The sequence below is a fragment of the Pelodiscus sinensis genome, chromosome 3 (assembly GCF_052426305.1).
Source record: "Pelodiscus sinensis isolate ZL-2025 chromosome 3, ASM5242630v1, whole genome shotgun sequence".
Lineage (NCBI taxonomy): Eukaryota > Metazoa > Chordata > Testudines > Trionychidae > Pelodiscus > Pelodiscus sinensis.
Genome location: NC_143054.1, coordinates 133,440,829 through 133,462,566, shown reverse-complemented (window position 1 = coordinate 133,462,566; position 21,738 = coordinate 133,440,829). Strand labels below are relative to the sequence as shown.

Here is a 21,738-nt window from a genome sequence, read left to right as displayed (position 1 = left end):
ATTGAATATCTCCAGTTGAAATTGGTGTACTCTGCTATTCTGTAGTTCAAACTACTGCTCAGGTGAAAGATTTTTTTTTTTTGGGTGGTGGCCAAACCAAAAATCCAGGAAAAAAAATGCCAATTTTCTGGTTGGTCTTAACAAAACACAAAAATTGAAGAAAATTTAGTTTTGGGTCCAACAAAATATTTTATTTGACCTGAAACTAAAATTTAAAAAAAAAAAGAGAGCTTTTTACTGTTTAAAATCCTGCTAAAACTTTGACTTCTTGTTTCAAAATATTGTATTTAATATTTCAATATTTTTCAAAATATTTTTCCCCATTTTTATTTGGCCAAAACTATTTGCCAGATTCAACTCAAATTTGTGAGTGGTTTCAATTGACCCAAAATTCCCTTGAGGGGAGGGGGTAAATATTTGTAGCAAAAAAAAAAAAAAAAAAAAAAAATCACTTTATCTTCTCAACATCTGTATGCCAAGTCTATGTTTTCTCAAGCAGGGCTTCCAAAAATTGAGGCATTCCATATCTCTGGCTGCTTTGGAAAATGTGGGTCTTAGATGTCTGGTGGCTGTTGTTGTTTAATTTGTACAACAATAGTCTAAGGAATGTAGAGGGCAAATTTAAAATACACATGCTTTGGAAAGCAATCAGAGTTCTGTTCAGGGAACAAAAGATGTTCGCATATGATAGATACTCCATCCTGATTGCACATTATAGAATAAATGACAAAAGCATATATAGGGCAAAAGGTTTTCCAGATGATCTGAATGATATTTGTCTTCTGCTGTGATCTCTCTTGAATGCGACAAGGTTAAAAAGTTAATCTTTTATGGGAGTTTGTTATGAGGACAGGAAAACCCTCAAATTGTAGTTTTCACTGAGGTAGAAAATCAGTTCATTGCATTGCTTGGAAAACCTTTTATCTAGTATTTCATTTTAAAATAAGCGGTTACAGTGTATGCTCTGGAGGTTTGGGCTGAAAAGCGTACAGTCTGCATGCATTTTTAGAGGGACATAAAGACAGACAGCCTATTTCCAGGGCCGTCCTTTGGATTTTATGTGGCCCTATGCAGGATTATAAAATGGTGCCCAATTATGTCAAGGGGGCACAGCCATTGGATAAAACCTGTGTGGGGGGTCAGATTGCTCCATGCCAGCCCACTTGCTCACCCTCCTTACATGCAGAGCCCCTGTGCTGCTGCCCAGAGCTGGAGATCCCCCATAGCTTGTGCAGAGAGCCAGGTCAGATGAGTGGAACGACCTCACCCTGACTCGGAGCCGTGCTCCCCACATTCCTGGCCTGGCTCAGCTCCTTCACCCAATGCCGTCCACCTGCTGTCAGCTGGTTTTTTCAAGGCCAGGGCTAATGACATTGGCTTGGGCCAATGGGAGCAGCGAGGGGACAGGTGGTTGCAGGGGTGATGTGTGGGGGCATGAACGGCCATGTGCCCCCAACATTGTGGAGGGAGGGGCAAAGGGCCAACAGCCAGTGGTGTATTCCTGTCCATTGGTCATTTGGGACAATCTCTCTGGGCCCTGCGCTTTGGGGTGGAGGATCTTGCACCATCAGCTGGGGTCCAGTGCCTCCTATGGGTACTGGTAAGGGGGGGCTGAGCAGGGAGAACTGTGTGTCTCCCACAGGGGTGTTGCAGAGGAGGGTGGGTTGGGGCACGGGAATGGGATCTTCAGGTGCTCTCTGGCTGGGGTCTGGGCTGAGGGGACTTACCTGGAGCAGAGAGCTCCCATGTGTTGGGGTGTCCATCCGGAAGGTGCCTCCAGTCTCCGTGTTAAAATAATAGTGGGGCCAGGGTGGAGGCATGTGCATGGGGCAAAGAGGGGGAACTGCACTGCAGCATCCTCCACCAGTGCTGCCCCAGGCCTGGCAGGGGCCCGAGAGCGTGAGGAGGAGATGAGGGCTGGGCCATGGGGGAACTCAGGACACACAACAACCAGAGCCCCCCCCCCCCACCTGTTGCTGAGTTTCCCCTGCCTTCCCCCCCGCCAATCTTCTTCCTTCACGCCTACAAGTGGTAGAAGCCTCTCTGGGGAGAGGAGGTGGGGCTGGAGCACAGCCACAGAGGTGGAACAGGGCTTCTCCCTGTGGTAGCCGACAGCCCGGCTGAGAGAAGCTGGAGAAGAGAGGGCAGCCCTGCCACTGGCTGCCAGGATGGTGGGGATGCTGGAAGGGGGAGGGGCAGGGAAAAGGCAGCCTAGCCTTGCCTCTAAGTGCAGCCTCAGGGTGCATGGTGGGTGCACCCAAAAGATTGGGACATCATATTTTGAGTTCCCTATGCAGCTGCATATTTCACATATGCATAGGCTCTAAATTGGGCAGAAGTAAATATCTAAGCTGAGTCTTTATTTAAAACTTTACAAATATCTTAAGTCAACTATTGTGAATAGATATGGACATCTCAAAGTAGGGTGCATGCATAAACTAGCTAGCTCTTAGTCTTATAAAAGGATATTAATAAAGGAAGCTTTAATGGTACAGGGTCTGCCTTTTTTGACTGTTTGCTGTAATATCCAGTGTCATATTGCAGAAGGAATCCACTGTCTTTTTCTTAAGAGACTTAGAATGCACAGGTCCTCCTGCTACGATAGTGGGAGTGAATAAAGTGTATTTTGTTGTGGGTGAGATTTGGTGGCCCTCCCAAAAAAGGCTGCAGTAATTTCATGGAAAATGTTTAAAAACCATTACATACTTAAATTTAAGCAGGGAAGAAAAAGATTTGACTATTGTATAACAGGAGTTAAAATATTTGTACATGGTTTAAGCAAGATTTCTTTTACTCTTCTAGTGGTTAAAAGTGTCTGAATTCTGTATGTATGGGGGTGTGTACAGTATTTATAAATATAAACATAAGCTGACTTTTTCCCTATTTTGTTTTTAGTAGCAAGGGGGGAGTCTCTCTCTTGTGGGATCTAAGGTTTTTGCAGGCACGGGTGGGTTAAAAAAGCAAGAAACACTGCAGGAGCAGATGGGAGTGGGTATTATGCTATTGTATATTGGGGAAAATCCTGTCACAGTAAAGGAATATAAACAAGTCCTTGAAGGAAGGATGGTCAATTTCAGTAGAGGTGCTTCCATTTGTAAAAGGATGAAATGCACATGAGGCAACATCCTCTACTGTGGCCCATGTGCTTTGCACTGCTCTCGGGGTACAAAGGGCTAGAAAACAGCTGGATCTCCCGATGGGATGATTTTGGTCTCTGACACAACCACCCTACATTTCAACATTGGGGATATACCGGGGCTGCAGCTGGGGTTACCAGCCATCAAGGTTTCACCTGAATAGTCTAGTTGTTGGCTTCTGTGCCTCGGTGCCATTTAGGGTTATCATAGAACTGGAAGGGACCTCAAGAGGTAATTTACTCCAGTCCCTTGCAGGTTGCCTGTTTTTTTTTTTTTTTTTTTTTTTTTTTTACCAGAAAGTCTGACAGTGACAGGAGCATAGGAAAAGAGGACCAAGTGATGAGGCAGGGCCTCAGAATTTCAGTTGCCAGAGATTAAAAGATGGCAACCCTGGGTGCAGCTGAAGCACTGTGGTGGTCTTAGCTGATACAATAGCATAGTTTTCAGCAACCCTAGAGCTACTCTAAATTATATTAGGGCTTGGGACAATTTAGAAACAGCCCCAAAAGTGAGTGAGAGCTGCCAGCTTCTTTGTAGCTCATTTACCCTTCAGCTGCACCAGGAAATGCTGGAGACAGCTGAGAATCTGGCCCAGGTATTGAGGTATTTTGTTGGAACTCCAAAGCACACGCTCCTTATGAGTCCTTATGTGCTTGTAATGCATTCAAGTAAGGGAGGAGTAGAAAATGGGTTACTTACGTGACTAGCAATGATGCTGATGTCAAACTATCTCCCTTTATATGAAGACTGGCAGATATCCCCAGTTTCCAATTACCTGGACGTCACTCTGAAGAGAAACTCTGAAGAGAAACTCTGACTCTCTCCAAGTGAGGAAACGGTTTGTCTGTCATGTTCGCTGGAACAACAGAAGAGCAGTGAAATCGAGCAATCCCCCTTTATTGTGCAGGGCTGAATTACAATAGAAATTGTCTGAATTCTTGCCAGAGCTCTGGCTTCCTATTTGACTTAGTCTTTTTGGTCCAAGATTTTGATACACGCTGTCAATCATTTGCAGCTGCTGGGAGTGGGACACAATGAGATCTAGATGGGCTAAACAAGGTATTCTGGGGAAGTGAGCATGCTGAAAGACAAATCCATGACCTAGGATATCAGATTCAGTCCTAGCTAGAGAACTGTGAATAAGAGCAGAAGTATGAGCAAACAGCAGCTGCTAGGATGAATATATATTGGTTTCCTGCTACTTGCTATTCTACTTTAGAAACAACTTTGCATTTTCCCACTAGATTGTAAATAAATCCCACACGCAGTAGCAAATTAACTGAATATCTAAAGGTAACACACTCCTGCAGCTTTACTTCTTTCCAGTGACTGACAGGGGTCAGGTAACCAAATACAACCTAACAGCTAATCAAACATGAAAAAAACACAGAGAAAGCTACTATTATTGAAAAGGCACGGGACCAAAATCTGGTTTTAGGAACCCCTCTTGAGATCTGAAATAATCCCGCTGACTTAGTGGGAGCTATTCTAGACTGACAAGAATTAAAAACAGAATTTTGCTCATTGATTCTACAAATAGGGTTCAATACTGTTTCAGTAGAAGTGTTTGGCCTTTAGTTTAGATCAGGATTTTAAGGGATCAAAACACCATTACTGTTGCATAGGGTAGATATCGTCTACCTATTCATCAGGGAGCAGGAAAAAAAAAAGCCTTCCAGCATCTGCCTACTTTGCTGCTGGGAAGTGTGATTCCCAGTGCAGATAGATAGACTTACACTAGCTCATCTTGAGCTAACTGCCAGAGTCCAAGCCTGTTTAACCCCCTGGGGGAGGAGAGTAAGTTTGGGTGACTAGTGCAAACAAGCACCTGCACGGCAATATCTGTGTTGCTATTTTTAATGTGCTATCTCAGCTAGAACTAGTTTGCAACAGCCTACCACTGCTGAGAATCAAAGCTCCCAGTTGCAATGTAGACAGAGAGAGTGGCTTCAAAGCTATAAAAAGCCAACCCCTGCTAGTGTAATTACTTACAGGCAGATTTGAACCTGAGACCTCCGGAGCATGAGCTATAAAGCCACCTGGCTTACAACATTCATTGTGGAGCTTACTCATTCTTATCTCTCGCTTAGTGTACATGGTCTAAGTGCCACTATGAGACAGTGAGCCATACTCAATCAGGTATGTGAGTTACACTAGCAACAGCAACACTGCAGTATTTTGGCCTATTACTGTGTCCCAATGTCTTTGGGGGGCTAGGTGTGAAGGGGGAGTCCTGAATTCTTGCTGCCAGGGAGGAGAGCAAGTGAATGTTCTGATGCCCACTGTTCCAATTATACAATAGCAACAGTACAAGAAGGTTGAAAATCAACTTTCTGTGCTGCTGAAAGCCATTACTTCTGTGCAGGAAGGTAGAAAGCAGCTGATGTGACAGACATTGGGGAAATGCATAGGAGAAGCGAGCTCCAGCATTACCATTCTAGTCACATCTTTTCAGAGAAAAGAGAAGAATGATTAGCCATGCTGAAATACAGTGATGAGCTGCTGTAAGGCTGAAACAGTCTCCTCTGGGTGGTGGGTGTAAGAGGCAAGAAGAGGCAATGCCTTCCCTCGGTCTTAGTGCTCAACCTGTCCTTTCTTGCTATCCCTATTCTGACCATTCCTGAAGGTTCCCACAGCAAGCTCTTGCTGCTTGCAAATTAATGACGGTTCCCCTGAAGTGGATCTGTTAATGTAAACGTGAAAAAGCCTTCCGGCTTGTCAGACCTATTAGTATAACATTGAACCTGCGAAAGAGCCATTAAGTGGTAATGAAACCATTTAACAGGTAGTGCCAACCCTGAATTTACTGACAAACAGTTGTGCATTACTGCCTCTACAGGACCTTCGTTTAAAATTTACTTTAAATATTTCATTAGTTTCTTGCTGAAGATTATGCAATCACTTCTCTCAAAATCCTTGCATAGATATTTAGAAGCACAGTCTGAGTATTCAGCTTTTTTGAGATGGTGACCTCATCTGTATGCAGTACCATGGTTTTCTGTCTTATTCTCTATCCCTTTTTAAATGATTCCTAACATTGTTTGCTTTTTTGACTTCCACTCAGTGTGCAGTGGATGTTTTCAGAGAACTATCCACAATGACTCCAAGATCTCTCTCTTGAGTAGTTGTAGTTAATTTGGTTCCCATCATATTGTATGTATAGTTGGGATTATTTTTTTTCCAATGTGCATTACTTTACATTTATCCACATTACATTTCATTTACCGTTTTGTTGCCCAATCACTTAGTTTAGTAAGATCTTTTTGAAGCTCTTCACAGTCTGCTTTGGTCTTAACTGTCTTGAGCAGTTTAGTATCATCTGCAAATGTTGCCACCTCACTACTTACCCCTTTCTCCAGATCATTTATAAATAGATTTGATAGGATTGGTCCCAGTACAGACCACTGCAGGATACCACTAATTACCGTCTCCATTCTGAAAACTTACCATGTATAACTACCCTTTGTTTCCTGTCTTAACCAGTTATCAGTCCATGAGAGGACTTTCCTTATCTCATGACAACTAACTTTACTTAAGAGCCTTTGGTGAGGGACCTTCTTAAAGGCTTTCTGGAAATCTAAGTACACCATATCTGCTGGATCCTGCTTGTCCACATGTTTGTTGACCCCTTCAAAGACCTACGAGTGCTTTCAGCAGAAAATATGCTAATGAGAGACTCATTAGCATAACTCACTATCTCATTAGCATATTTTCTGCTATTTCTTTTTGTGCAATGGGTTTTTCTGCTGGAAGAACTTGCAGTGAAGATGAAGCCTAATAGGCTAGTAAGGCATGATTTCCCTTTACAGAAACCACATTGACTTTCCCTCAACAAATTACGTTCATCTGTGTGCCTGACAATGTATTCTTTACTATAGTTTCAACTAATTGCCCAGTACTGTTGTTAGACTTACCAGTCTATAATTGCCAGGATCACCTCTAGAGCCCTTTTAAAATATTGGTGTCATGCTAGCTATCTTCCAGTCATTAGATACAGAAGCCGATTTAAAGGCTAGGTTACAAAGTTAATAGTTATGCAATTTCCTATTTGAGTTCTTTCTGAACTCTTGGGCAAATGCCATCTGGTCCCAGTAACTTGTTGCTGTGAAGTTCATCAGTTTGTTCTAAGATCATCTCTAATGACACCTCAATCTGGGACAATTCCTCAGATTAGTCTCCTAAAAAGAATGGCTCTTCATTTGTAAAATGGAAGGGATGGGGAGGGGGGAGGTGTTATCGGGGAAAAGTCCCTGAAACTGAAACCTCAACTTCTCTGGGGGTTTTTTAAATTGGCTAAAGGTTGTTTTTTGAAATATGGAACATTTTTGTGTGTGTGAAAAGCCTTTCATTTTTCACCCAGTTACAGTATTTAGTGCATATTTAGGTCCCTTTTCAATTTTCAGTGAAGGAAGACAGTCTATGATGTGACCAGTCAACTCTTTACAGGCCTGGCAAGTTCCCACAGATAACAAGTAATCTACAATAACAGCATGGGGACTGCTGCTTTAAGTAATCCCAGAATAAAGAAAGAGGAATAAAATGACTATTACTTCCTAACCCTTTAGCATTCCAGCAATGCCTTTTCCTCAAGAGATTTGGAGCTGCTTAAACATATTCACACCTCTCCAGAGATGGTTAGAAACGTGGTAGCCTGTGGAAAGCATTCTGTGATTGGTCCTCTCATTTGCTAAATAAAAATGTATTAATCTCTCTGTGATCAAAGTCAGTTATCTAGAGAATTAAAATGGTAAGCTCTTGGGTATCAGATGCGCAGAGCTACATATAATGTATGGTGCCTTCTAGTTCATGCCAGATTAAAATGGAAGTTTTATTGTACAGATCAAGTATGTAGTCCAGTGGTCACCAACCAGTAGATTGGGATCTACTGGTAGATCTTGGAGTCTCCGACCAGGGATCTGGACTGGTTTGGCCAAGAGGTCACCAAGTCCACCACTTTAGCTGGCCCTCCTCCCCCCCCACGCACAGACTGCTGAGCATTTCCTGCCCTTTGCTTTGGAGCTGTCCCCTCAGGAACCTCCTGCTTTCTGTTCAGGGCAGGAGAGACAGAGGAGGGGTGCTGATGTCAAGATTCTTCCTCTCTCCCCCTGTATCCTATCTCCACAGAGTAGAGAGGGGGGCACAACAGGACTTGGGAGGGAGTTTGCTGGCTGTTTTAGAGAGTGGTGCAGGGCTGGGACAAGGGTGAGACTGCCTTAGCCCCACTGCACCACTACCCAGGAGCCACCTGAGGTAAGTAGTGCCCAGTCGGAGCCCACATCCCAAAACTGTATCCCAGTCATGTACCTCCTCCTGCAACCCAAGCCCCTGCCATACCGCTGAGCACCCCTGCATCCAAACACCTCCCACATCCTGCACCTAGAACCCCCTCTGGCACCTTAACTGCCTGCCCCAAGCTCAGTTCAGAGCCCCTCTCACACGCCGAATCCCTTAATCCAAGACCCGAGCTTGCACCCTAACTCTCTGCCCCTGCCTGGTGAAAGGGAGGGAGGACAGGGGATGGGGGGAGAATGGAGTGAGCAGGGGTGGGGCCTCAGAGAAGGGGCACAAAGGAGGCGGGGCCAATGGAGGTGGGGCAAGGACTTTTGGGTTTGAGGTAGATCTTGGATTGCACTTAAATTCAGAAAGTGATCTCTTGTTTAAAAAGGTTGGAGACCCCTGATATAGTCCTATATGTGGAGTCATCTGAGACTGTCTGTTAGCTTATCAGAGTTTTAATTAGCTGTAATTTAATAGCCTAGAAATGTCAGTTCTGGAAGCTATTGATTTAGACTGGATCATACAATTAAATTTAAAAAAGCTCTGCAGGCTTCAATACTGATTACATTTTTCATTTACATAAAGAGTTTATGTAATCCTTTGTAAAATGACATTTTGTAATATCTGAGTACCGAAAGGAAACATCTCCTCCCTGTAAGATTTTTATTAAACTGGAACATCATTATTTTTGGGTACATCCAGACTACATACTTCTTTCAAAAGAGATTGTCTAGACAGCCACAACTTTTTTCAAAAAAGTGATCCACTTTTTCGAAAGGGCACCCAGGCAATCTGGATGCTTTCTTTCAAAAAAGCCCTGTTTGCGGTCAAGAACACTTTTTTTTGAAAGAGCTATTTCGAAAAAAGGGATTCTTCCTCGTAAAATGAGGCTTACCGCTGTCAAAAAACTCACTGCGTTCTTTCAATTTAATTTCAAAGGAACGCGGCAGCAGTCTAGACGCAGGTGAAGTTTTTTCGAAAGGCCACCTTTTTCGGGAAAAAAAAAACCTTGTAGTCTAGACGTAGCCTTTGAGCGAGGAGAGAGTAACTATCCATCTGAATAACAAACGGTGCTTACAGTAAAAGTTTTACCTGTCATAAAGGTCCATATACAAACACTGACAATGCTAATTCAATCTGGATGTGTGAAGTACTCATCAAAAACAGATGATTTGTAGATGCTAAAAGTGGATTTGATTGATTGTTTCAGATCAGTCAGATGAACTGCAACTCGAGTGAACGAGTATCAAGAGGATTTCTTTGTGGAAGGCACTCAGTGTATTTTGCACAACTTTCTGGAGCAAGAACTTCTTTAGCAAAGTATAAATGGTACAGAGGGAGGAGACTGGTGTCTTGTGCAGGTGGGTTTGGGGTGGGAAGGGATAGCTCAGTGGTTTGGGAATTGGCCTGCTAAACCCAGAATTGTGAGTTCAGCCCTTGAGGGGGCCATTTAGGGATAGTACTTGGTCCTGCTGTGAAGGCAGGGGACTAGACTCAATGACTTGTCAAGATCCTTTCCAGTTCTATGAAATGGTATATATTATTATATTATTATTTCTGATTGCATCAGTAAGCTTTGCCATGTCTGGTCATCCGCTGAGCCTTAGTTTCTTCAATTGTGGAGTCTTCCCTATTGTTGTGAGTGCTTTGAGGTGTATGAAGGGAAATTCCACATGAGGTGTTTATGACTGTGTTTATCAGTAAGTTGTACTTCACAAGCAGAGTTTTTTGTTAGTTCTCTCATTACTTTTCCTTCTTTTGATGGAAAGAGAGTTGCATTTTTGTAACAGTTATCAGCTCCATATCACAATCTCATCCACAGAAGAGGAATTTTCCCTCTTAAAAAATGACAGACATACCTGAAAAAGAGCTCAGTGGTGCTCAAAGGCATGTCTCTTGCATCAGCAGAAGTCGGTCCACTAAAAGATGTGATGTGTTGGAATAAGATAGAGTATATCTTATTGCCTCTATATAGAACCCTGGTATGCCCACACCTTAAATACAGTGTACAGATGTAGGACGCCTCATCTCAAAAAAGATATATTGGCATTGGAAAAGGTTCAGAAAAGGGAAAAAATTATGATTAGCGGTTTGGAACGGGTCCCATATGAAGAGAGATTAAAAAGACTGGGAGTTTTCAGTTTAGAAAAGGAGACTAAGGGGGGGGGGAGATATAAAATCATGACTGGTATGTGGAAAAAGCGAATAAGGAAAAGTTATTTACTTATTCCCACAATATAAGAACTAGGGCTGACCAAATGAAATTAATAGGCAGCAGGTTTAAAACAAACAAAAGGAAGTTTTTCTTCACTCAGCACACAGTCAACCTGTGGAACTCCTTGCCAGAGGATGTGGTGAAGGCTAGGATTTGAACAGGGCTCAAAAAAGAGCTAGATAGATTCATGGAGGTTAGGTCTATCAACTGTTATTAGCCAGGATGAGTAGGAATGGTGTTCCTAGCCTCTGTTTGTCTGGAAATGGATGACAGGAGAGGGAGGAGTACCTGTTGTTCTCTCCCTCTGGGGCATCTGGCATTGGCCACTGTCAGCAGACAGGATACTGGGCTAAATGGACCTTTGGTCTGACCCAGTATCGCCATTCTTATGTTCTTAATACACCCCTGTGTTCACATCTTCCATGTTATTGTGATAACCTTTGTATAATGTGTGCCTTGTAAGTTACTGTTTGTAAACTATATGTTAGTCCATATGGTCCTGATAAAATGTGTAGCTACATTTTATGTGAATTTAAATCCCCTGTGTGATGGCATTAATACATAATTTAAACCCCCTATCTCTGCCCATGCTAAAGTCATCTCTGTCCTAAACAAAACAAGGAATGTATGCTAACCTTAGATGTACATTGCCATCAAGCACGGAGGGAAAATAAAGGAAATTCAGACATGTGGGGAAATAAACTCAGCAGGGAATATCCTTCCCTATACTATCTCCTATAAAATGGATGCACATTCCTTCCTGTCTGCCTCATTCTCTGTATCTGAGATGACAAAAGGAACAGCCATTGGATCCCGAGGCAGGTTCTGATCTGAAATCTTGCTCAGTAAACTGCTGTAGCATGCTGTGAGAATATTTGCTTTGTAGCATCAAATAATTTTAGAAGATAACAATAAGCATTTATCTGTGTTTTTCCTGTAACCATTTCTGGCTTTTATGCCTCATTACCTGTACTCACTTAAAATCTCTCTTTCTAGTTAATACACTTGTTTTACTGCATTATCTAATCCAGTGTGTTTAATTTGAAGTGTCCTGGTAATGATTTAAGTTAATAAACTGGCATACTATTCCCTTAGAGGAATAATAGACTTAATATGTTTGTACTATTCAGAAAAGGGCTGGGCAGTATAAGAAATACATTGCAAGAGGAAGATTCAGGACTCAGGGTGTATAGAGGTCACCAGGGATTATTAACCAAGACAGATGCGGTTACATGTAGACAGAGCTTGCATGCTGGAAGGCTGCTTGTGAGTGGTACAGGTGGGAGTTACTCCAGCAAGGCATTGTAAGGCACCACAGGCTTCAAGGCAGGGATAAAAAATCCCATTAATCTAGATTTGGCCTAGTATGTCACAGTGGCTCAGCAAAATCAGGTTTAAACACAACTTGGGCATCGCATAGATATAATAATTCTAAGTGAGTCTCAAGTGTGGTTGCTGGAAACAGTCAAAGAGGTTACAATTTCATTTTCTGTTTTTTTTTTTTCCAGGTAGAAAATAAAAACAGCTAAACTTAAACATGGATTTCAGTGAAATATCTTGACCCATCCACTTCAGGAAAAGTATGAAAGCTTTGTAGAACCGTGTTTTTTTTTTCTTTTTTAAATCAGACTATTTCAAAGCCTACTCAATCTGGATTTCATGAAATATGTTTAAAGTTTTACCTGAGAGTGCCCTTTAGGTATTTACCTGAGAGTGCCCTTTAGGTAGTTCGAACTAGGAGGGTAGTGTAGACATACCCAATGTTATTTATAAAAAAAAATCTTATGAATCTTGACTCTCAGTTGCATGTTTAAGGTTGGCAAATCTGGATAGCAATTTTGGAGCAGCAAAGTGAGCTAGGTTCAATGTGTGTGTTTGACAGTATGGTAGTTCTTAGCTAGTTGCAATGTACATCATGAGCAGTGAAAAAATAGTTTAAAATAGAATCTATAATTTTACGAAGTTCATTAATTTGGGGGCCAATTTTTTGGGGGAACTGATTCATGTTTTTGGAATAGTCAGCGCTGGTAATGCTAGGAACATGGAACAAGGAATCACACAGAGCACCAAAATGGGAGGAGAACTCATGGGTTTTATAAGATGGAAGTCTCCTGCTCAGGTCCATTCCTGGGTTCCTTGTTTTCAAGATGTGCACCATAATGTCTAATAGTGCTGGTATTAGTTATAATGTCATACTAAAGAAAATTGTGCCATAGTGCACTTGTAGTATAATTTTAAAAGATCAGCATTAGGTAGGCAATTCCTTAGAATTTCTCTAAAATCTTTAAAATTGCAACAATTTGTTCTTTTGTAGCTATAATTAAATTTTATTAGAACACACTGGGTAGTGAGACTATAAAATTCAAAGCAAGAGTAGCACAAAAGGATATACCTGCTGTATATTAGAGCTATATCTGCAACCAAACTCCTTTTACTTGATGAATGTATGCCTCTGTATGTGAGTTAAGATATAGTCTATCAGTTTTCTAAAGAAGCTCACTTCATTTTTAATGCCTGTTCTGTATTAATTTTTTTGTCATCTAGAGAGCTGTTTTTATTTCTTGTTCGAGCTTTGCCTACAGTATATATGCTATATACCCAACAATCCTTAATCTCATCTGTCTGATCAGAGTGGAACAGATGTTGTGAAGTTCCATTTGTTTTCACTGACTCATTTCCTACCACCCTCCACACTATTTTTAGCAAAACTGTTCATCAAGGAGATAAAGCTCATCAACCAACAGATTAGAATACAGAATTGTTTTAAGCAAACTCTATGACATGGTAGCGTGGTGCTGCATCTTCTTTCAAAGTGCATAAATTGTTGCATAATCTGTCAAAAAGAAAATAAAGGCAGTCCAAGTAAACAGCCCTCTTTGGTCATATGGCAAGTTCATTTCAGTGACCACTGGCCAAAGTGCAGACTGTGTGGGCTGCATGTAGCCCTTCCAGATTTCTAATGCACCTCAGGTGGGTTGGTAGCAGTATGGGTATGTCTACATGACAGCGTTATTTCAAAATATCTTATTTTGAAATAGTTATTTCGAAATAGCTTATTTTGAAATAACGCAGCTAGACACAAAATGCATTTTGAAATAGTGTTTTTCTATTTCGAAATAGCGTGTCCACACTGATAAGATGCTGAATTGCATTTTAAGGCCGGCCAGAACCGGTTCTGGCAGGGCATCAGGTCAGGAGTTACCTTGTGTGGCTGCTGCCTGAGGTTATCTGAGACCTGTGCTTAAATGGACCGAGCCCGCCCTCCTCTCGGACAGCCGGTTCTAAAGTTTCCCTGCTTGCTTGCCTACCTCGCTGAGGGACAGCAATGCATTTTTTTCTCTGCGTGCTCTGGTTGCCCTCACTCAGGACACCACAACACTATGCAGCATGGAACCAGAACCACCCCTGGGCACTCTGGTGCTTCTCCTAGACATGTTGCTGCGAGTCTGGCAGCACGTTCTGCAGGCAGTAACAGTCTCCCTGGTGTGCCCCACTGGGGGCTTGTGCCACATTCTTCCCTCACGTCCTTCCACTTACCCCTTCCTAACCCCCCTTCCTGCTGTACAATAAAAGACACATGTGTTCATTACAACAAAGCCTCTCTATTGAACAAAACTGGGGGGGGGGAATGAAACTGAGGTGAGACTGGGAAAAGAAGGTGGGAGAGGAAGGGTAGGAGAGGGGAGGGGGAAACCCAGGAGGAGGGAGCTGGCAGGGGAAGGCAAGGGAAAGAAGTGGGAGGAGAAGCTCAGGACTCAGGGTTGGGGATCTTGCTGGCCCAACTATCTCCCAGCACAGTGGATGCAGGGGCCGCAGAGTCCCTCGGGGTGTGGGGAGGGTGGGGAGGAAGAATCAGGAGGGGGAGAAGGAGAAGGAGTAGGAGTAGGAGCAGTAGCTGGGGAGGCAACAGGGGCTGGAACAGCATGAGGCAGCAAACTCTGCCCCAGGGTTGATCACCTGAGAGGCATGGACCATTCTGCCTCCCAGGATGCCATTAATGGCATCAAAATGGGGGAAGGGGTCGGGTCTGCCCCTGGTTGGGAGCTGCCACCTGTGGCCCTGGCATACTCTTACCGGAGTGCCTTTATTTTCATGTGAACCTGCTCCTTGGTTTGCATGTAGCCTTTAGTGGCCAGACTGACAGCCATCCACCTGTAGATAGTTGCATTCCTCCATTTAGTAAAGAGATCATGGATGTTGAAGGCATCCCCCCGAACCTGAATTAGGTCCATGATCTCTGCACTGGACCAGGCAGGCACCCACCTTTTCCAGCCCCTGGTAGGCTCCTGGGAGCTGGCAGACTGGTCCTGGGGAGCGGTGGAGGGCTGGCTGGCACTGGATGCCTGGCTCATGCTGGGGCCACTGGGTCAGGTGCAGCAACTGCTGGCTCTGGGCTGGCAGGCTTGGAGTTGGCACAGACATTGTGGCCAGAGTTTACCCCTTTAATGGCTCTGGGAGGAAGAGGTGGGGAGGGAGAAGAGTTTTCTTGGTTGTGCCCAGAGTTGCCACCAGAGCACCCTGGGAGGGGCTGGAGGCCCCTTATTTTGAAATAAGCGTCTACACAGCGCTTATTTCGAAATAGCAATTTTGAAATTGGTGATATTCCTCGTGGAATGAGGTTTAACAATTTCGCAATAAGCCCTCCGCTATTTCAATTTAATTTTGAAATAGCAGTTTGGCTGTGTAGATGCTGGTAAAGTTATTTTGAAATAACTTTGTTGTGTAGACATCCTATTTTTTAATTACCTGTTTGCTGGTCCTTGACCCTTCCTTTCCTGTCTGATTGATGGTCCTGTGATCCCACCTGAAAGTGGCTTAGCTGAACTCAGTGCCTTTTGTTGGTTAGGGCACAGTGTAGCTTCATTCATTGCAGGTGGTGCTGCTTCCAACTAACCTCCTTCTGCCTGGCTCATCAATACATCGAAAGAGCAGCAAAATAGATGAACACTGTGGAGGAAAATCAGCAAGGGCTGTAGAGAAGAGGAAAAGAAAAGTGGAATGCTGCGGAAGGGAGAAAAGCAAAAAGGACAGACCTCCACAGAGAATCCATGGTTGAGATTTTCAAAGTTATCTAGAAGGCTGAGAGAGACAGTGTGGGTGGAGTAACATATTTAATTGGACCAACTTGTGTCAGTGAGGGAGACAAGCTTTTGAGCTTACACAGGGTACGTCTAGACTACAGAGTTTTGTCGACAGAAGTTTTGTTGACAGATACTGTTGACAAAGCTTCTGTCGACAAAGAGCGTCTAGACTACATTCAGTTCTGTCGACAAAGCAAGCTGCTTTGTCGACATGGCAGTGTAGACGCAAGGGCAGTTTACATGCAATAACACCTTCTGTCGACAGAACTCTGTCGACAGAAGGCGTTATGCCTCGTAAAATGAGGTTTACCAGCGTCGACAAAACTGCTGAGTTCTGTCGACATAATGTCGACAGAACTCAGCGGTAGTGTAGACGCAGGTATAGTTTTGTCGACAAAAGTCTACTTTTGTCGACAAAACTCTGTAGACACGCACAGAGCTCTTCTTCAGGTCTGGGAAAAGTCTCAGTGTGTCACTGCTAAGTACAAGATAGAACAAATTATTTAGCAAAAGTAGTTAAAAGATACTTCATGGAACCATTCAAGGTGAAGTGGGCAGTTAACCCATCTGCAGTTATAGGATAAAAAAAGAGTTAGTGGCCGTAGATAAACATAAAGCCAATATCTCTGAGTCCATGATTTTTTATGTCTAGCACATTATGAACTGAAGTTCCCAGACTTGTCTTTTGAAAATGCTTTACAGGTTTGCTTTGAGGATGAGGACAGAAAGGTCAGGTGTGGAATGAGTGATTTGTGAAAAATGTTTGCACACATGTGAGACGGTGCATTGGTTTTTGCCTTTATCCTGTGTGAGTTCATTTGAGAGCAAAGTAATTGGTCTGGGTTCACCCTCATAATTGTTTTGGGAGTATTTAGTGCCTTGGATGTGGTACATCTCATGCTGTCATAGGCATGTATGGGGTCCATGGATCTTAAAGTGAGTTGTATGGGGTATTGATCATAATAACAGTGAAAACATGTATACAGGTTTGGTATCTGTTGCTCTGGTACTGCTTTGAGTTGGTGTATCCTGGGCTGTGGGGAACCTTGCTTCTAATGATGAGTTGGGGGAAGGGGAGTGGTTGTTTGAAGGCCAGAAGAGGGAGTTTAGGAATGTGGTTTTCACTAAGTACTGGCTATAATAGTTTAATGATGCCCATACGGGTCCCAGCATTGGGTGGTGCAATTCAACCTCTTTGCTTTGTATGTAGAATGTAACATATCCCTGCATTACAGTGCATTGAAATCTTGTGCATAAACTACACTGAAAGAATAGGGGATGTTATTTATTAATTTGTAACTTTATCATTATTATTCATTACTGATAGTTTGTTCTCCAGTACAAATCTCTTTTTTTCAGAGAATTTTCTTGGGTTTGCTTTTTTTTTTCCTTTCAGGTTTTATTTTGGTTTGTCTTAGCCTTTTCAATAGTTTTGTTTCTCAGTTGCAGTGGTAATTCAGAGCACATTTTATTTGTTTGAACAAAATTGAAGTGCTGAGGGGGGAAAATGCAGAAGTTTAATCTCCAGGGAGCTGATCCTCTTTCCGAGAATTGGATAACCTTTTAGATGAGTTTGGTTTTTTTTTGTAAAGCCTCATAATGTGCCCTAGGATCCCATACTTTACCCAAGTACTATAAACTTTGGATCTGTTCCACTCAGTAATAATGTACGTATATAATGTATTGCATTCAGAGGGAACTAAAAGGTTTGAACAGATATTGTACAAGTTTGTATTGTATGTATGAACACGAGATGTCTTGCCACCAAACTGCAAGGTAAATTGATGGGGCAAAAGATGGGGATTTGAGAGATCACCTCCCTTTATCTTGGGCTTGACCCTGTACAGCACAGGTGAGGAGCCCTGCGCATATAACACGCTCAAGGTTAAAAAGAGCACCAAAAAAAACTTGATTCTCTATGAAGGACAACCCTGCTGCACAACTATCACATTAATCCTCCCTAGCGGTGGGAGAGCGTAGCCTAACAGGGAAATGCATACCAAATCCACTCTGTTCTGAGGCCTGGCCTCCTGTTTTAACCAATGTGTTCGTGATTCAAGATAGCAGGTGCACCTTGCTTTTAGGCTATTTGATGTGGAGGACGAAGCTTGCTGTTGAACCTTACAGTTACTATTTCTATCTGACACTCTGACACTCTGGGGACTCACATGCTGATATATGTACATGCTTCTAATGCTTTTGGAATACAACTAGCTTGAGTATTCTGCTCAAACATGTGCTGGTGTGTGACAGCAATGGGAAATTGTTGATTTCCTCCCATCTTTGTTGGTGAAATAAATTTACATCTGCAGCAAAATAATTTGAATTCCACTTATTTTCTTCTTTTTAAGATCCTCATGGGGAAACTCATCTTTACTAATCATGGAGACTGCCTAATGATCTTTAAGTAAGGGGAAATTCATGATAGATTCTGAGATTTTGTTTGCAGGGCCAGAAGGGGCTATTTGAGTCATCTAGTCTGATTTCCTGCATAACACAGGTCATGCCCATCATCCAGTAATTGAGTTCAAGGTCTAGAAAATATATTTTCAAACGGCATCCCATCTTGATTTAAAGACTTAATTAGATTTCTTGAAAATATATTTCCCTCAGTGAAATAGATACATAAAGACTAAATGATAGCTTCTAGCTTCTGTTTAATGAAAGGCATAATGACAAAGACTGAGTCAGTGCCATTTGAATGAGTTACAATCCCTCCTTGGTTTACTTAAAACTAATTACAGAAATGCTAATATCTGAAAATGATCCAGTCTCCTATCAAAGTTGGATTAATAAATTAGCATAGTGGTAGCTGCCAACTGATTTTTAACTATCTAAAACCACGCCCCTTGGTAGTATGTAAGCCCTTGAGCCACTGCTTTTTGAGCTAGAAAACTTCTGCTACCAAGACTTCATCACCCTCTGTTTCTGGCCAGCTGCCCCTAGAGCCAGAGAGACCACTACACTGAACTGGTTAATAGGAGGGACCAATAGTACCATCTATTAATAATGTTTGCTGATGCTTCCCATTATAAGACCCTATTTTCAGTTGCATTTAACTTTGCCAAATGTTAACAGTTTGGGTGGAAATTTTCCATGTCAGGTATCTACCTTATGACGAAATTCTTTTTCTTTTTTATTTATTTATTTGGAAAACTTTAGCCAAAATTGCTCAGTCATTACTGACAATTAGATGTTGCTTGTCCCATTTTAAATTCCGGTGATCTTTTCTTTTCCTGGATGTTTGGAGAAGAGACTCAAAATTTGGCAAGAGGTGGCCTTTATGTCACCGAACAGATGCAAGGGCCAGAGCTCTTGCAAGCTGAAAAAACAGGGTCCTTCAACCAAGAGGGTTGAAGTCTCTGGGAATAGAATATAAGTTAAAACCTGGTTAAGGTGCAAAGATCTTTCACTTTAGAGGATATTAGCTACCAGCATGTTATACGTCTGTGGAACGTCCTGACTGAGAGAACCAGGGCCAAGGAAAGGAAAAGAATGGTTAAAAAAAATCAACCTTGAACTGAAGCTGTAGCTTGTAGAGTTAAGTCTAAACCACTAGAAAGCATATTTTACATTTGTTTGCTTTGAAACCATTTGGTCTTTATACCTTGTACTTTTGTTCATAGCCTACATCTTTTTTGTTCAGCTTGTTTTACTTTTCAACTAAATTACCCAGTGCCATGTTGGAATTGAAGTGGTTGTTCACCCCAGTTAAAGCAACAAGCTGCTGTGCTTTGTCTCTGTAAAGGAGTGATTGAACCTTACCACTCCTCTGAATGTTTCACGACAGGTCAGGAAAATGTGGGACTGTGTGTGTAAGGGTCACTTGTCTAGTAGTAACTAAGGCTGGTGAGGACCAGAATTGTAGGCAGGCTGCTTGGGTCAGAGTGCTGAACCAGGACTACACAGCCTCAGGAAACTGCGTGCTTGTCTGCTGGCTGTTGGTTTTCAGGTTGAGAGTTACAACAGACCTTTCAAGGCACCCAGAGTTACAGGATGTGTGATGAAGCAACATGTCTCCAGTCTGGACTGCACCTCAGAACATGACACCACTGCAAAGGCCTTTGTCTGCCCATTGTCCTAGACCTTGTAAAACTGGATTATGCAGCACACCCAGGGGTTAAGGGGTGTGTGTGTGGGGAGGGAGGAGAGGACGGTGGGACTTGCAAGCAATTATTTGTAAGCATTGTCTTTTATCAGTAAATGGAAGCTACTAGAAATACTTGCCCTGTTTCCCATTCACAAATACCCTTAACCTATGCCTGATTCAATCCTTTGGAGTACCGGGGACAACCCCATAAGAATCAGACCAGAAGATGGGCATGTAGTATTCACAAAATATTACAGGTATCTCCCATGACCTTCATAACACTCTCCATCTATTGCCGAATGTTCCTCTTACTTAACTATAGCCTTCCCCCCATATACTCCTTAAATTTATCATAAATGCTTCCATTCTTTCAAGGGTAAAGTGTTAAAAATCTGGTGCTTTAACACACCAAGAAAATGACCTAGATAAACAGTTTTTTAAGCAGCTCTCTTTCGGAGGACATTTTTAACATCTCTCTAACAATACTTGGTTTCAGAGAGCATCCTGCCTGTCTCGGAACATCTTATATAAACCGGATACATTAATAGACAGACAAGAGAATGAGGTTTTATTATTACAGATTTATGCATTTCCACTTTTGGTTCATATATTAATGATCAATAAGCATATGGCGCCCTACCCTGGAAGTTATTAGTCTTAATATCTGTTGTAATTATCTTGGAAAAAAACTATCATGATATATTTCAAACACATCCAAATAGGGACTCATTAAAAACAGAGACTCCTTGGCAGCCAGTTAGCAGCTGTATGTTCCAAATGAGTTTCCCATTGCTATATTTACTTGTATTGGCTGTCACCAGAAAAGCTACATCTGTGCTATAACCGGGATCGACAGAGTGGAGGTCGATCCAGTGGCAGCTGATTTAGTGGGTCTAGTGAAGGCCCACCAAATTGATTGCAGATTGTTCTCCAGTAGATCCCCTGTACTCTATCCAATATTAAAAGAGTAAGGGAAGTCAACAGGAGTGTCCTGGAGTAATTCTCAGACCTGAGCACACCAGATGTCCCATTGAGGGAAACTTTGGGGGCCTTAGTGCATCATGTTCTCTGCCCCATCCCCATTTCACTTCATTTACACAGACATTACAGATGTTTTGCTCTTTGCCTCCCCCCGAGCTCCAGGCCCTGATACTTTTGTCCCTCCTTTCCCCCTCAGCCAGCTCTGAGGATCCCCAAAGTGATATGCTGGCATGATGTGTCCTGCCCTCAATTCCCTTTCTGACCAGTGATAGGTTAGTTTTTGATTGCAGCCTCTAGCTCTTTTCTTCCTTCTCTGCAGCTGCTACTAATCTCTCTCTGAACGTGCTGGCAATCAGCTGTAGGTTCCTCAGGGTGGGTGGGAATCTGACACCTCATTTTCTGTCCAAGTCTGCTATCCTGTCTCCATGACCTTCTCCCTGTTTGGATTTGCTCAAGGGAGTAGAAAAAGGAAAAAACATTAGCTAGTAGTTACTGAGAAAAGAACTTGAAACGAAGTGGACAGACAGCTCCAGAGAAAAGGAAAAATAGCCAAAGGAACTCCCCCTGTCCCAGTGATAATACAGACTGCAGAATCATACAAGAATTGGAAGGGACACTCAAAATATCAAGTCCAGGCCCCTATCCTCATGGCAAGATTAAGCCCCATCTAGGTCATACATGATAGATGTTTATCCAACCTGCTCTTAAATATCTCGAGATTGAGATTCCACAACCTCCCTAGGCAATTTATTCCAGTGTTTAACCACCCTGACAGTTAGGAAGTTTTTTCTAATGTCCAATCAAAACCTCCCTTGCCACAATTTAAGCCCACTTCTTTTTGTCCTATCATCAGAGGGCTAGGAGAACAATTTTTCTCCCTCCTCCTTGTAATGCCCTTTTAGATACTTAAAAACTGCTATCATGTACCCTCTTGGTCTTCCCTTCTTTAAATTAAAC

At 42.5% G+C, this 21,738-nt stretch overlaps 1 long non-coding RNA gene across 1 annotated transcript in view; it reads left to right on the top strand.

Annotated features, from left to right (window-relative positions):
* The window catches only part of LOC142827650 (uncharacterized), a 68,853-nt gene extending 56,575 nt beyond the window's left edge, over positions 1 to 12,278 (top strand). The window contains exon 4 of the long non-coding RNA XR_012902353.2: positions 12,138 to 12,278. This is a non-coding gene — a long non-coding RNA (uncharacterized LOC142827650). The remainder of the gene's footprint in view (positions 1 to 12,137) is intronic.
* Positions 12,279 to 21,738: the final 9,460 nt, after the last annotated feature.